Source organism: Rhamphochromis sp. 'chilingali' (genome assembly GCF_963969265.1).
Source record: "Rhamphochromis sp. 'chilingali' genome assembly, chromosome: 12".
Lineage (NCBI taxonomy): Eukaryota > Metazoa > Chordata > Actinopteri > Cichliformes > Cichlidae > Rhamphochromis > Rhamphochromis sp. 'chilingali'.
This window is the reverse complement of record NC_137939.1, coordinates 17,563,990-17,579,887: the sequence shown is the minus strand read 5'-3', so window position 1 is coordinate 17,579,887 and position 15,898 is coordinate 17,563,990. Positions and strand designations below refer to the sequence as shown.

General features: G+C 39.9%; 1 protein-coding gene across 3 annotated transcripts in view; it reads left to right on the top strand.

Annotated features, from left to right (window-relative positions):
* The window catches only part of plagl2 (pleiomorphic adenoma gene-like 2), a 48,081-nt gene that overhangs the window by 22,441 nt on the left and 9,742 nt on the right, over positions 1-15,898 (top strand). The window contains exon 1 of one of the 3 annotated variants that reach the window (XM_080898761.1): positions 5,707-6,102. The exons of the other annotated variants lie outside the window; for them this stretch is intronic. The gene's annotated coding sequence lies outside the window, so the exon portion shown is untranslated. Of the gene's footprint in view, positions 1-5,706; positions 6,103-15,898 lie in introns of those variants that run through there. 3 annotated transcript variants of the gene reach the window in all.

Genomic DNA, 15,898 nt, shown 5'->3' with positions numbered 1-15,898 from the left:
CACAGTGAAACTTTCTACACTTGTCTCCAGATTTCCCCTTACTTACGTTTTGCTTTTTCTAGTGAGCCAAAGGCCATGTCCACACTAATACATTTTCGTTTTGAAAACGCATCTTTTTCTCTCCGCTTTGGCCTTCCGTCCACACTGAGATGGTGTTTTTGGTCAAGGAAAATGGAGCTTTTTGAAAACGCTCTCCAAAGCGGATACATTTGAAAACGCTGTTTTTGTGGTGCAGTGTAGACTGCATAAACGGAGACTTTTAAAAACAATGATGCATTTTAGTCATATGTCATTATACAGCAGTTGTTTTGTTTGCTCTCAGTTTTGACAGCCCTATTAAAGATTAATATAATTTGGTACATGCTCCAGATAGCTTTCTCACTCGCTTTTGCAACTTTGTACTTTTGTGTTACTCGCAGCAACAACCCCACCTCATTGTTAGTCCATTTAAAAACATGGTGCTTTTCCTTTACATTTGGCTGTGACGTTTCAAAGAGCTGGAAAGTAAATAAACGGCAGACAGAAATAGCGCCGGTCGAATCATCTTACGTTTCACCCATGCGCAACACAGGAACATAGCGTTTTCAATCATTTCGGTGTCGATGAACAACTGTTCGGAAACACTTGAAAACGATAGTGTGGACACGGAGCATTTTTAGACGAAAACGCCATTTTCAAATTCATCCGGATTAGTGTAGACATAGCCAAAGACTTGTAGGTCTGAAGTGTTTTAAAAAAGTATGATTGTAGTGTTCACTTTCAAAGAGATATTTGAAGTTCTTATAATTTTGTGGAAATATCTCATATATAAGCATAACGGCTCAGCAAAATGATAAGTTTGGTAAGTATGGTAAGTTTTCTACAATGCTAACTTTGTAGAACAAATGGTTGTAATTTCCAATTAAAGCTTTACACTGTAGCTAATGGTACTTAGTGCAATGCTAAAACCACTACTATTTCAAAACCTCAGTGTTACTTTTAAATATGCAATACTGGGTTTATTTTCCAGTTAATTACTTTTCTTCTTAGACTCTAGAGCAGGGGTAGGCAACTCCAGGCCCCGAGTGCCGGTGTCCTGCAGGTTTTAGATCGCACCCTGGGTTAACACACCTGAATCAAATGATTAGTTCATTACCAGGCCTCTGGAGAACTTCAAGAAATGCTGAGGAGTCATTTAGCCCTTTAAATCAGCTGTGATGGATCATGGGCACATCTAAAACCTCCAGGACACCGGCACTCGAGGTCTGGAGTTGCCTACCCCTGCTCTAGAGTATCGTTGCATGATGAACAGTTAAAAATCTTCCTTTTTTATCTTAAACGGTGTCTTGTTGCAGCCTCTCACTTAATCACTACTGTCTGAAACCGTAACTAGATTACATTATAGAAGATGGATGTAGCCACCATGACCACCTGTTGGTTTTGGTTCACATTTGGACAGGAGGGTGGAGTTCTGGGCCAATTTCCAGACTATTTTGATTAAGAAGATGTATCCATAATCTTTAGAGATTGATATTCACTAATCAGAGGTAAGAAACAGACTAAAAAAGTGCTGGGATTTCACTTGCCCAAACTGCAGCACAAACATCTTGGTCTATACCACACATCAAGTGATTAAAATGGCCAAAAGGCCATAGTTTTTGCGGCAATATTTGGATAATAGCACACAATTTGTTTTTAGCAAAAATATTATGAAATTGGTCTGATAAGGAGACTAGAATAACGGGGCTTTCTCTTTAGCTGTGTGTAACTTCCTGTACTGCATAATCTCTATAGAGTCCACAGCTGTTGTCATTTCTCAGCTTGGACCAAAGTGGTCGCAATGCAGAGCAGTGTATGTACGTTAACACTGGGCATGTTTTTGCTATCTGCAGTGTCATAATCAAATACAAAAGCTAAAATTCCCCATGTTTGACAGATGGTATGCTGACATTTTCCTCTGCACTTTCATCTCCCCATCACCTACTGGCTGATCTGATCTTATCGTCTGATGCTATGTCCATAATCATAGAGGTTACGACAAGTACTGATTTGCACTCTAGGCCTTTCTGTTTTTGAGGCCTGTCGTAGTGTTGAATTGCTTTTTGTTGTGGAAAATCTCAGGTTTGGAGCTCATTCATGGCCAGGTTTCACAATAGTCTGCCAGTTGTTTGTTAACACTACCCATTTCTATCTGCCCATCGTGCAATAACAACAACAGGACAGTTTGTGGCTGGCTATATGAAGCCACTGTACTTTGGTGCTTTCAACTGTATGTAAAAACAGAGTTGTTTTTTCTCACCATAACCTCAATTAGTTTTAAGTATTATTATTGTATCCCAATTTATATTGCATCTTTGTGTCACATATAAGAAGTGAGCTGGATGAAGGATTCTAACATATAACTGAATGATTACAGTACTGTCACGCTGCTGGTTTGAACTGAAATACCCCCGCATTGAACATCTGTGTTATCTGCCCTTTTTTTTTCTGTTTTGCCGTGTGCTCTGCTCCTGTCAGATGGCTGCTTACTCTTTTCATCTCATTCTTTTTGTGTTATGTTCTCTCTCTCTCCTTCTCTTCTGCCTGTTGCTGTCATCCGCCCGAAGGTGCCTACAGCCAACACTTCCACTAAACGTGATCGAGTTTCAAAAAAAATTCAAAGAATGCAATCTGCCCACTGCCCAATTCTTCAAGGTCCTGTTTATGCAAGAATGTTATTTTTTACAAGTCTCTACCTTTAACCCCCTCCCCCTTCTACACACCACTTTCCTCTTTCCATGGTTCCATTACCGTGAACATCCTTTAAAGACCAAGTGTGTGTGCATTCAGTAAACTAGTGACAAAACAGAAGAAAATTAGCTGTAGGACAAGAGTGGCAAGGAAAGATTAAAAAAAAGGCTATGAGTTCATTGAAACCTGTAGATTTCTGTAAACAAAAGGCTGTTGAACAATGCCTGTTGTTTTAAGCTAAGCTGACGTTGCCAAACTTAGAGATTGTTTGTTGCTGACCCCATCTGAATCAGAGAGAGCCAGCAGCAGCACGGAAAACAAAAGTGACCGAGTCCCAGCGGCTGGACGGACTGGCTCAGACGGACAAGCTATATGTGTCAGAGCAGCTACATAATGACTCCGTGTGTGGGTTTGACATTAGTGTTCTCATGTTTGCATTGTTTAAAGTTCAGTATTTTATCTGACTGTACAATGTCTTTTTCAGTATTTCTGACCAAGGATGTTATTATAAGATTTGTCAGAAAAGATCATCTCATTTCTGGGGCTGGAAAATAGAGCTGACACAGAAAAGCTAAAAGCTGCAGTTCCTCCAACGGCCACTTGAGGCTGACCCCCATGTTAAAATGCCCACATTAGAATGAATTAGAAAGCAGCCTGGTGTCTCATTCACAACCACAAGTGTTTGGTCGGTGAATCTTTTATCCATATGGAGCAGTGGCTAAAACACAAATTTTGAGGTTGGTGGTATTATGTTGGCTATATAACAGCCAACATAATAGATAATATCAGATCTTTTTTATCAATATTACTAAATTCTACAAATTATGATATATTGTCATTTGTTGTCCATTTTTGTGTTAAAATTTGTTGCTAAAAAGATATTTTTATTTGGGCTCAAAAGTGCATATTTAATATAGTAAAAATACATGTGAGGTGTGCAGTTGAGGAGGTATAAGTGTGACAGTTTGCAGTACGTAGATGTTCTGCTCTTTAAACATGAGAGAGGGTGAGGGCATTTGGCGTGACGCCCACTGGAACTGTGCCCACTTCTCTGGCTGCTGTGGAGCTTCATGTCATGGCCAGGACTCCCTGCCAGAAGGGCTTTCCCCAGAATCACCTCTGCACACACACACACACACACCCACACACACAGACTCCTTTACACGCTGAAAACACAGACACACATGCCTTACATTTAGTCATGCTGCCCGTGTCTTTAATGTCAACATTTTGATAAAGCTCTGCAACGGAAACACTGTATCCTGAATACTAATACGCTGACTCTGCAGTTTTTTTTTGTTTGTTTGCTTGTTTCTTCTTTGTGGTTCATCTGGTATAAATAATCATAATATAGATGTTCATGATGTTCAACTTTATCTTTTGGCTTAGCTAAGGGTCAGAGATTTTACTATTCTACTTGATCTTAACTTGCATTTGAAATATTAATATAATACACTGTTAAATATCCAGTACATAGTCAGTATAATGCATATGTTTCCAAATGACTATGCAGTCATGTGAATAACTAATTACACCCTGTGATTTATTTTCCCAGTCTTCTTTACAATGTTGTTGCAGCTCATTGAGGTTCACCTGCAAACTTCAATGCACTGTTAAACTGCGGCGTTATGACCACAGGATTTCACTCAGGTGGAGGTCTGCACTTTGTTCCATTTAATTCCTTCACTTGACAGCCATTCTGTGGTAGATTTACTGCTGTACTTTGTATCATTGTCATGTTGCATGACCCAATTTCAGTGACTGATGCTCAGATCCTTTCGCTGTAAAATGAGCCCAAACAATTGGTGAGGCATTTGTACTGAGGTTCTCACCAAACATGGTGCTGTGCGTTATGGCCAGACAGCTCCACTTTGCTCTTGTCTATCCAAGGAACTTGGGCCATCACTTACTAACAGCTTTCAGACCGCTCCTCTGTGGACAGCTTCCAGTTTAGATTTGGGAGACAGGTGCCTGTTCCACTTTTAGGATTAGACTTAAAACTTTTCTTTTTGATAAAGCATGTAGTTAGGACTGGATCAGATGACCCTGAATCCTCCCTTAGGCTACGTTCACACTGCAGGTCTTAATGCGCAATTCCAATTTTTTGATCAAATCCATTTTTTTTGTCTGCTTGTTCACACTACAAATAAAATGCGACAGCAAACGCGCTCTAGTGTGAACGCTCAAAGCGGCCCGCATGCACAAAAGAAGACGTCACACACAACGCGCTCTGTTTAGACCCAGAGCAAACAATATTGTTTGACTAATGGCCCTTAATATAAAGACTTCGGACTTTACGTTTCCCAATTTTTGCTTTAATTTATTTTGTTATTTACATAACAATGTAAATAATCTAATAATTATCCTTATTGCTGTTTTAGAGAGGAGCAGTGCTTCAAAGGATAGCTGCAGATTTCTGTCAGAATCTGCAGATTATACAGTACAAATAAAATGTACACGTTGTCTTCCCAACAGTTTCACTGACATCTACACTGGATGGCCAGGAAGCCTTCGTGATGTCTTCTCGGGCTCTTCTCCGGTGCTGATAATTGGCGTCTGTCTTGTATCAGTGACGTAAAAGACGGATTTAATGCGACATGACCATTCAAACAGCAGTCGCTTTCTAAAACATCGGATATGTATCGGATTCAGTACCACATACGTAAGTGACCCAGATCGGATTTGAAAATATCGGATTTGTACCGTTCACACTGTCATACCATGATCGGATATGGGTCACATAGGGTCAAAAAAATCGGATTTGTGCTCAGAGTTATGCTCCAATAGGGCTAGGCTGCTGTGGGCTTCACATAATGCATCGAGTGTTTCTTCTTCACTCGCATTTTTATACTCACTATGTTTTTATACAGCCCTCTGCATTTAATCATTAGTTGTTATTATCCATCTCTGGCTCTTTTCCACAGCATGTCATTGTTCTGTCTCTCTCCCTTTACACAAAGTTTTGGCAGGTGGCCGCCCCTCATTGAGCCTGGTTTTACTGGAGGTTTCTTCCTGTTAAAAGGGAGTTTTTCCTTCTGACTATCACCAAGTGAATCATAGGCGGTCATCTTATTGTTGTAGAGTAACCTTGAGAACCTTTAGCCTGCTGTTGTGTTAGCCAGTGAAGCTCAAACATCAACAGGAGTGGCTCCGCGGCTACTGGGCGAGCCCTCATCTGGGACTCTCCTCAGCTCTTACTGGAACAGTGGCGCGGCTGCCCCTCTGTTGGTCTTCCATGGTCTCTTGTGTTCTGGGGGCCTCTGGATGTCTGGAGTTTTGATCTCCTCCATACCCGCTTCACACCCTGGAGGACAGGGCTGTGGCCCCCCCACACTCCCTAGCAGATCATTACATGGAGAAACCTTTGGAATGCAAGCATGCTGATCCACACAGGTATGCACACATGGGTATTCACAGACGCGGACTAAAGCTTTCTTGGCTGCTGCCTCAAAGCACACTGTGCGCTGTCTATCTTGCGTGCTGCACAATATCGTTTATTATTTAGTAAATATTGATATCTATGACTAGCTAGTTTATTGTGATGGTGCTTTGTTTTCTCTATTATTATGTTGCTCTTTGTTGTTTGCTGTCTCCTCTGTTTGTTTTTTTTGTTTGTTTGTTTTTTTTTTTCTCCATACAGGTGACCCAGGAGTTCTTTTTTTTTTTTCTCTCTCTTCCCCCCCCTTCTCACCGTCTCTTCTCCCCTTTGGTTTTCTTTCTTTCTCTCCCCCTCTTTCTCTCATTCATTCCCCCTGTCCTATTTATTTAAAAAAAAAATGACAAAGGATGAACTGAAGCTCTGCCATCACGTAATGTCGCATACTGCTGTTTCTGATGTCATTTAAAAAAAAAAAAAAACAGGAGTGGAATTAGTTTGATTTCAGCTGTTTGTAGGTGTACTTGAGAAGTAAATGATTTTATTACATATCTGTAATTTGTGTACTTAAATAATTACTTAGAAGACGTTAAGCCCATTGTGGGGACAGGAATAAGTAGTATCTAATACCAGACAACATAGTTGAAAATCATTCATGCTAACCCTACCCCTAACCATATGCTATCACAATATCTATTTTTATTTTTTTAATTGTTCTTCTATGTCTTGGCAGTTTTTTTTTTTATTCCCTTTAGTTTTTTCTCCAAAACATAAGGTTAGCATTAGATTCCAAACCAGGGTAGGGGTTGTCACTGACCGAGACCTCAGAGGGCTAATAACTGTCACACTGATTTACTGATTCTAACTGGTGAGTTTATAAATGCTCTCCATAACAACATATAGGGGGAGGCCTCTCTAATTCTCAAAGTATTAATATGTAGCTTAGTTGGCTAGAAAACAATGACCTCATGCGTTGGAAGTTGTCCACTGTGTGCTTGTATGGTTAAATTTGAAGTGTTGGAAAAGATTTATGTATGTGTATTTATACATGTGTTTGTGTGTCTGAGAGTGTGTGACCTGCAGTATCACTAACTGACACATTCCCAGTGTCAAATAGTCAGCGTGGACTCAGTGTCACCCCCAGCAACCTGGCTGACCCCCGCATCCCCCTCAGTGGCTCAACAGAAAACACACATAACATGTGTACACACAGAGATGCACATTGTATATTTTAGTCAAAGTTTAATAAGAAATTGCAGCTAATATGTCAAATAGTTTTCTCAGACAAAGGTTCAAACACTGCATAAATCAAACAAAACACAAACTCTGTGTTTAAGTGAAAATGGTTTTAAAATAATATGAAAAGGCTGACATGTTGGGAAATATCACAACTAAAATGATTACTAAGTAATATGACTAGATATAAAAATGACTCAGTGTCCAAAGAAGATGAGTCATCAAAAAGCCTGGATAAGGTCCACTCAGTGAAGGATTGAGTGGGTAGATGGTTGAGCAACCCTGTGTCAAAGTAGAATTGCAGAGAATTTGGCAATTATTATTATTATTATTATTATTATTATTATTATTAATAATAATAATAATAATAATAATAATAATAATAATAATAATAATAATAATAATAATAATAATAATACAGCCACAGAATCAGGCTAAATCTGTGGTAAGGCTGACAACCAATATTGAATCTGTATGTTATCAGTATACGGTTAATAACCAGGAGCAAATTGTAAGCATAACTTGTGCATCTGTAAAGCTGCAAAGTTAAAAGTTCTGCTCCAGTCACACTGTGGTTTGGTGTCTAACACTACAAACGTTTGGGTGTCGGGCTAAATTTAACTAGTAATGTCATGGCCAATACTTTGGTCATATCTGCATCATTTTTGTGTTTCTCAGTTGTGCTGCAAACACATTTATAGCTTCATGTTGATTAAAAAAACTATGAGGCATCATTTCAAATGTAGCATCTTTTAGTTTCTGAAATTCTGACTGAAATAAACCAAAACCCTTAACACTGCAACTGGTGTTAGGGGCAATGGCGTTTGTTATATTTTTTTGTTGTTCAGCTGCTTTTTCTCGTCAACTACCCAAACTGTCCTTATGTTCATATAGGCGTCTAGAAAACATGCACTTTAACCATTAAAAAATACCATCACAGTAGTCAAAGAGATAATTGTACACAGCTATAGAAATACAATTTACCACAAGAATATGGGGCTCTAATATGTGGTTCCTTGGGACGGTGATTTTTGTTAGTTGTTTCACTGATTTGATCAGGACTGCAGAATGCATCTAAGAAAATGCAAACCCTGTGTTTGTTTACCAAAAGAGAAACAGTCCAGATAATCTCCAGCATGCCTGGAGGTAAACTGTCCTTGAACAGTTAGAATGTGTATTTTTGTCCTCTGATAGCTTTGTCTAAAAAAGAAAACAAAAACTGACCTGACAGGGTAAAACAGTTTGTATCAGATTTCATGGGCGATTCTATACATGCACTTGTTGAATTTAGATAATGCTTAAAAATAACTGCCCAAATAAGTTAGTTGAGATATTTCAAGATGGCTGCAGACACTTTGCTTAGAATTCTGGATGCCAGTCTGCGAGTGTCCTTGGAGTAAACCCATGAAAGCCCATAATTTCAAAATTCAGCAAAAATTTCACCAAATTTAGTTCCCATCCAGGTCCAGTGGATGAAACCTTGTCATCCTGAAAGAGGATGTAAATGTTTCATTAAGGGCTTTGAATTGTTCCTCCCAAGTCTTGCATTTTTTTCAAATTCTCCTCGAACTTTTCAGGGTTAGGGTTACATTTGTTAATCAGGATTGGCCAAGATAGTTTATAATAGCGGTTCAGGGGGTGCAAAATATCCCAGTCAAATATGTTTTAGTTAGCTGCTGTTCAGGCAACTCCTATTCAGTTCCTGAGCTGGTTAGAGGTTCACTTCTGTTATCAGCAGGAAATTTTCCATTTCAGTAGACAAACATTGTGGTGCCATAAAATTGGTGACAGTTAAAGGAAATTAAGTTCTTTTTCTCTCGTTGGTAACAGAATGAGACAGTGCAGCAGTGAAGGTGTTGCCTGGTGGCAGTTAGATGAGCCCTGCCTTCTCCACCTCCCCCCAAGTTAGACCACAGCTATCTTTAGCCAGGACGCCGGGGCATGGGTGCTGGGTTTATGGCCACATCCCGACCCAATGTGGCCTGCGCTAACTGCCGGGACAAGTGAGGGTTTGGCATGGCAGAAACTCTTCCTCTTCCTCATCTCACCCCAACCCTCCCTGTCTATAGCCTCAAAAAAGTCAAACAGGGGAGGAACTGAAACTGGGGGGAGGAGGTGGGAGGAAGGATGGAGAGAGAGAGAGAGAGAGAGATGAAGGGTTTGAGCAGCTCTTAGTGTGCTTTTACATTTGTTGCCTCACCAGGTTCAAAGAGAATTCCCTGTCAAGTCATTTTAAAATGCCCCTTCTGAAGGTTACATGATAATGACGATCCATTATTCCTACCGTGTGGTATTACTGTTTTCATAGCTTTCAGAAGTCTGCAGCTGCTGCATGTTTTCCTAGTTCAAAAACAGGTGGTCTAATACATTTGTTAAGCACTACAATTTGTTTGATTTAACTTTGTTCACATACGGCAAAGAATGATCTAGCTTACTATAATCAGTAATTACTGGACATAAGTGGGCAGGTAGTTGAAACATATTATTACTTCTTTGTCGTTTTTTTATGTGTAAAATTATCTAATAACAGCAGGCTCATAAGACCTTAACACATATAGTTATGTATAAAAAAAAGCATCCAAAATTCAGAAGGTTTCCATATGTTGGACCTGTGGAAGGTTGCCTGTAGATGACTTTCTCTGCTCAGAGTTTCTCCACCAAACTCAGATTTTCTGCTGTCCAGAGCTCTCTTTACTTTTATCAGCACCTCCAGAAACCATGTGGTGGACGTTGGTTGTCCTTGCAAAACAAGCTTTACCAGGAAAAGCCCCTACTGTGGGTCTAACTACCAACCAGATTCCCATGTGTCTCCCATCACCTCTTTATTTTACTTAACTTAGTAATTTGTCATTTGAACAATCTTTACTGTGCAGGGAAATGTTGAGTAAAAACATGTTAAAGTTCAGTAACTCCATGATGGTTTGTCATATTAATGAATGAGTTAGAGTGTTGACCAAAGTGATTGTGATTTTTGCTATAATTGTTCTGCCATGTGACGCTGACACCGGGGCTCACAGAAACCTTTCATGAACTGTTTTTTTAAACACGTGCTGTTTACGCCTGTATTTACTCTGCTTTTCACATTTCTTACTGACCAGTTGAACACAACATAACTTTTTGACTTAAGACAGAACACAATAACCAAAACTGCTCTTCTTGCTGTTGAAGGGATATTGAAATTTTTTGATGCTCATGTGTGGAACATGTCTGAAGATTGTAAAAGTCTCACAAGTTTAGATGGATGCAGAAACCATGTATTAGGCTTAAACCCATAACTCCACCCAATATACTTCTATGGTACCTTTATCTGTCTTACCTTCCAGATTTCTGTTGTTGAACTGGAATTGGTTTGTGACTGTGCAGTGCGTCAGCTGACGGTGGGCATGCTGCCTTCACTAACCCTAAGCCTCCCTGGCTTCTATACCTAGTCAATGTGGTCAGTAAACCATGACCTGGTCTGGTCCTCTGACACCACCCCCTACACACCAGGTTTCGTCTCTCTCTGCCTTTCTCGTTCTCTGTCTGGCTCTCTCTCAGGAGTCACTTGACTGATGCAAAGACCCCTGACTACACCGCTGAAAATGACTCCAGTTTTCCCTCTCTTTTTCACCATCCCTTTGTCCCTCTTTTACTTACCTCTCTCCTCTGTAGCCCCCTCCTCTTATCTTTCCCTTTGTTTACTGAACTGTTCCTCACACTGACGTTTAACCACAGTTTCTTAGTCCATACCTAGGATTTTTTTTATCACTTTGTATTACCTTTGGAAAACGTTTTTTTTGCACACTCCCTTTGCAGGTCAGACTCAAATGCGCCTGTTCTTTGGTTTTATGTTCAGCATGCTTTGATTGGTGCACCCTGTTGTTCTTAAATAGAATTTAGAGGCTTTTACTTTGTAAAAACACCTTGTTTTTGCTGCTTGTGCCTGCTTTTGCTGCACTGGATGCCCTTTCTTGGGTCAACAAGAACTATTTTCTGTACATTAGCTGAAATGTTTGCGCAACAGAGCACTTCACCCACCCCCCTGCCCCCTCTCCTCCTCTCCCCATGAGTGCGGCTGTTGTCACCTTAGCTCCGGACGCTGAACTCACTTTCTATAATTAGTTTGCCTGTATGGTAAAGCTGCTTCTGCACCCACAGTGTCCTACTTTGCAGATCTCCATTCTGCAGAGGCTCCTGGCCTGGCTTGGCATCGTGCTACCAGGACCGTAAAGAAGCTGACAGCCCCTGTTACTCAATATGGCTGAGGCATGCAGCGAAGGGGTTAATACCAGTCACTCAGCATGCGGGAGCTAGGGCGGGCGGGCGGGCAGGCAGGCAGTGCAGAGGCTGACCTCTGACCCCTCAGGAAAGGAATGTGGAAGCTCTTTCATCCAGGACAGAAACCAAAGACACCCAGGCGGTTGGAAAGAGGCGGTTCAATTCTGCTTTCAACATTTTTGATTAGGGGAAGTAAGCAAGGCTCCATGTGAATGTGCTGTGTAGTGTTTGCTGCTACGGCATCTGCTATTTTGGGGAGTGAATTTCCATCCTACAGCAGTGCGTTTGTTACTTTGCAATCACGCTGAAGTAAGATTAGTGGTTGGAATAGGTTGCAGTTCTGTTCATGCTGGTGGAAAGCCCTGGTGATGAATTGCTGTGTGATCTCACCGATTTAAGTTTTTGTAGTTATGCAAAAAACAAGATGGTCCTTATCCTTTACTGACATTTGGGGATGGAATCACCAGTTATTTCTCATTATTAATTAATAACTGAATTCACATCTTGACTTAAATGTTTGGTTCTTAAATGTCACAAAATAGTGGAAAGTGTCCATGCAAATTTCTCAAAGTGCCTCTAAAAGTTGTCTTTCATCCAGAATCCAACAATATGCCGTTTACTGCCGTATGAGACAAAAAAGTCACACTTCAGATGCTAAAACACCTAGTTTTGGTATATTACAAAATTTCAGGAAAAGTTTGTTTTTCTTTTACAGGTGAATCTGTTTTAAGTTACTTAACGATTGACCAGAAGGAATGGAATCACAAAAACATAGATACACAGATAATACAACACAGAATGTATCGTGTTGTTTTCCATTGGCATATTAGTGTTGACGCATTATAAAACGCAAGAGTTGCACAGAAAAGACGCTGTCATCAAACAAAATCAAACCATCCATCCATCCATTCGCTTCCGCTTATCCTTTTCAGGGTCGCGGGGGGCGCTGGAGCCTATCCCAGCTGTCATAGGGCGAGAGGCGGGGTACACCCTGGACAGGTCGCCAGTCTGTCGCAGGGCCAACACACAGGGACAGACAGGCAGCACGGTGGCACGGTGGTTAGCACTGTTGCCGCACAGCAAGAAGGTCCTGAGTTCAATTCCACCATCAGGCCGGGGTCTTTCTGTGTGGAGTTTGCGTGTTCTCCCCGTGTTTGCGTGGGTTCCCTCCGGGTACTCCGGCTTCCTCCCACAAAATCAAACATTTATTAAAAATGAAGGTTCTCGGGGAAGCTCATCTACTAGTCGGAATTTGGTAGTTCCAGTATCCTTCAGTGCATCCCTATTAATGCGTACTAGTCAGTAATCAGTCTGTTTAGGTTTATTGTTTCATATTTTAGTGGGAAATTGATTTGTTGTAGGCTGGAAATTTAACTTTAAGTGTAAATGAAAGTAAATAAATGAAAAAATAGTTTGTTGTTTCATTTAGTTACATGTCACACAATTTGTTGCTTAGCTCTGCTGTGCAGTCTATTATTGTATACACCTGAATATACAAATAATGCCATAGAATATTTTATGGTTAAAAACAATCATTTTGTATTGCAGAGCTTTTTAAAAGCCAGAAATTTAAACTGTGGACAAGCTGAGTTGTGTTGCTGAGAGCAAAGTGGTTCAGATTCATTGCCATGACTATCTCTGGCACTTTTACAGTGGGAAGATAAATAGTTGGTTGTTAGCTCTTGTGTTCGCTTAGGATGAGAGAATACCAGCTGTAACCCTAAGCTGTCAAATAATGTAACTTCTTTCTGTTTTTCTGTTTTGTTTTGGGGGTTTGCGTTTTGTTTTTTACATTTTGTCCTATAAATTCTCTTACTTTTCTTTTATTTTCAATCTTTTTTTCTGAGAAAAGTAACAAAAAGCACTGTGTTGAGGAGAATGTGCTTCCTCTATCATGACTATACCCTTTACCAGTAAACACTTGATGGACAGATTTTCACCTTTCTAGTGCTGAAACTTTTTTTGACACCCATCTACAGATACAGCCACCCCCCACTTTGAGTACGGTACCTATGCCTTCTCTTGGGGCGTATCTGCTATCGACTGTGAACACACCCCTTTCGCTCAATTCCAGTGCCACCAAGAGATGGCACTTTCTTCACAAAAAGTTTGACTTCTTTAGTTTACAAATGTTTTGATAGTATTTCATGTTGGAATAAGCATTCTTTGAAAATGGAAAATACATCAAATTTTAGTCAGACCTTTCACACATTTTCCACTGTAAATTGCCAAAATCCAATGTATCCAAGAGACTCGTGGAACTAAATTTTTTAATATATTTTTTGATTGGTTAACACTTGCTCAGTTCTGAAAAGTTCATTTTTGATTTACCCTGTAATTTTTTTAAAACTTGATATTGGCCAAATGTCTTGAGCCACCATCTTTTTTTCTTTCACCTGCTGTAATGTTGTTTTTGAGTGCTCTCCAGGCTTTAATAGTTGTTCATTGGACATTGGCTGCTTTTTAAATACTTTTCAGTCCAGTCTTTGTACATCAAGATCTTCAGAAGAAGGTTGTTTTTTTTTGTTTAATCCATATGCTAAACTATTATTCCTTAAAAAGTACCTAACAACAGGTCTTATGGAGTGATAAATACAAATGTCTAAATTTCTGATTGAAATCGCTGTTTTATATATGGTAGAGGTTAGAAATGAGGCCTAACAGTGAGTGTCTACAGCCAAAAACATGGTGCAAGCTAGGGCTGGGTGATATGGCCCAAAATTCATATCTCGATTTTCTTTAGCTGGATGGCAATATACAATGTATATCGCGATATTTTTTTTAAAGCCATAAAGTAAGAACAAAAAAAGTGCTCTTAGTCAAAGCTGTGTCCCAGATGTCACACAGGCACTTTTATTAACATACAGCGTAGATGTACATGAAAAAATTACTCAGAAATAAATTAGCAACATTTATTAAATAATAATGCTCCATGAATAAAATAAAACAATGTTGTTTTTGTGCATAACAAAAAGCTCACAATTGTGCATTCAAAATGTAAACTAAAAGACGCTGAGCATAATAACAAGGACAGATTTTGCAGCTGCTGTGTTCCCAGGTTCTACTGCGTGACTGACAGCCTTGTTTGAAATCCACTTTGCAACCTGTCCCTTAACAGATCCCACTTGTGGTCCCTATACACACACACACACACACACACACACACACACACACACACACACACACACACACACACACACACACACACACACACACACACACACACACACACAATACGGTAATATTACGGTGAATTGAATTATAACGTAACCTAGACTATATCGATATAAACAATATTGTCACATCTCATATCTCTTATAAAAACATATCGATATATTTAAAAACTAGTGCAAGCTCTATCATGGTTTGGGACAGTTCAGCCAGTGGTGTTGGGAATTTCGTCAAAATGTAGAAAAGTGCCATCAGATTTTAATCCACAATGCAAAACTATCTGGAAAGAGTCTGATTGTCAACAGTTTAATTTTCCAGCATGGCAATGATACAAACTGCACTCCCAGTTCAATAATAGCATTGGCAGTGTGAAAAACAAACAGCAGGAAAAACACACAATGGAGTACCATCACTCATGGACTGGCCTCCACAGAGCCCAGACCTGAACATTATTGATTCACTGTGGGAGCATCAGAGCAAAAGGCAGGCAACACTCAAAGAAGAGCTTTGAGTGGTCTTCAAGACGTCTGGAAAACTGTTCCTGAAGACTTGGCTTGGCTAAGAGAGTTCAGGCTATGTTAAAGAATGAAGGTGGTCATAATAAATATTACTTTCAAGCTAACATTAACATTATAAACTGTATTAACATGTTTTTCTCTGCCTCTTTCAATTAATAGCTTCACTTATTTTTCTAGCAAAATATAAAGAATTTAGTCGTAGCTCCAACTTTTTGCACAATGTAATTAACATAATGTGAACCATGCAAATGAAAGTGTATTAGACCGGTGTTTACTTAATGGATGTAGGAGAGTGTGTGAAGGTTCAGCAGGGAGAGCATGTTTGCAGTCCACTGGCCTGTCTGCCTGCACTGAGCTCTGATGTCAAATGGAGGCATTGCACAAAGTATGTGGTACAACCACTCTGTGGGTCGCTCTTGCTTGTGCTGTTGTTGGTCCATCATCCAGGCTCAGAGAAGAGTAAAGTTATAACATCCAAAGAGCTGAAGTGAAAGTTGAAGTGTGCTTTTCATGCTGTTTTTTTTTTTTTTTTAAGTTTTTTTTTGTCCCTGTGTCGGTGAACTCTGCTGTCGCTCCGTTCCCTATTCTGGCCCACTTATTACTATTCAACCATTCAGCATTCAGCAAACAC